Source organism: Octopus bimaculoides, chromosome 19, assembly GCF_001194135.2.
Source record: "Octopus bimaculoides isolate UCB-OBI-ISO-001 chromosome 19, ASM119413v2, whole genome shotgun sequence".
Classification (NCBI taxonomy): Eukaryota; Metazoa; Mollusca; class Cephalopoda; order Octopoda; family Octopodidae; genus Octopus; species Octopus bimaculoides.
Window position 1 is genome coordinate 5,905,107 of NC_068999.1, and position 1,514 is coordinate 5,906,620.

Here is a 1,514-nt window from a genome sequence, read left to right on the forward strand (position 1 = left end):
AAACATTGTTATTAAAATAAAAACTATTCCCCGCAAAAAGCCATCTCTACTCATTTTGTCATATACATATATATATATATAGGGTGGGTGTGTGGTAAGACGCTTGCTTCCCGACCACATGGTTCCGGGTTCAGTTCCACTGCATGGCACCTTGGGGTAAATGTCTTCTACTATAGCCTCAGTCCGACCAAAACCTTGTGATTGGATTTGGTAGACGGAAACTGAAATAAGTCCGTCGTATATATATATATGTATATATATATATATATATATATATATATGTATGTATGCATGTATGTATGTATGCATGCATGTATGTATGTATGTATGTATGTACTAGTGTGTCTGTCCCTCCACCATCACTTGACAACCGGTGTTGGTGTGGTTACGTCCCTGTAACCTAGTGGTTCGGCAAAACAGACCGATAGAATAAGTACTAGGCTTGCAAAGAATAAGTCTTGTGATCGATTTGTTCGACTGAAGGCGGTGCTCCAGCATGGCCGCAGTCAAAGCACTGAAACAAGTAAAAGGATAAAAGAATATATTTATATGAACGTGCACATAGGTAAGTGTGCATTCGCCCAATCTACGCTTGATCCAGGACGTGTAGAAGCAGGGGTTAGATAAAACTAGATGCCCCTCCCCATAAACTGGTACCATAGTTTTTTAGAAGAAAAAAGAAGAAAACAAAAAAAATGAAATCATAGTCACTGTCAAAGACATTTCAATGCCCGATATGAGTAGATAGTGTGTGAGGGAGTAACTTCCGGTGACATGTAGTAGGGAGTGGATCACAATGGCTATACAAACCGTCATGATCCCTAAAGACCCTAAAGCATTTCCAATATTGTATCCTGCAGTAGGTGCTGAGATGAAAACTTAAAAAATGATAATTCAGGACAGGAATATTACCTGCTACACATGTGGAAGCAAAAGCCCTCTGAGGACTTTCGGTCGCAGAACTTTCGAAAGGAGAAAACCAACAACAACAGCGACTGACCATAGAAGTTGCTACTGTTGAGCCGGTACTAGGTACACCTCTGGATATGTTGCAGAATGTCGTTGCATCCTTATTTTCAAGAATTGAACAGCAGATCCAAAGATTCTATCTCCAACGTTTGGGAAAATGGAGAAATCTTTGACGTTTCGAGCCTAAGCTCTTCGACAGAAAGGAATAAGAGGAAATAAATAGAGAGAGAATGAAAAAACAACGTGTTGAGTTCAGTCGTCTAACATGTATATATATATATATATATATATATATATATATATATATACATATGTGTGTGTGTCTGTGTGTGTGTGTGTGTGTGTGTGTGTTTGTGTGTGTGTGTATACTTGTGTGTGTCCTTGTGTCTGTGTTTGTCCTCCCATCATCATCGCTTGACAACCCTCGTAACTTAGCGGTTCGGCAAAAGACACCGATAGAATCAGTACTAGGCTTACAAATTTATAAATCCTGGGGGCGATTTCTTCGACTAAAAAGAAAAGAAAAAGCCTTTTAAAGGCAGTGT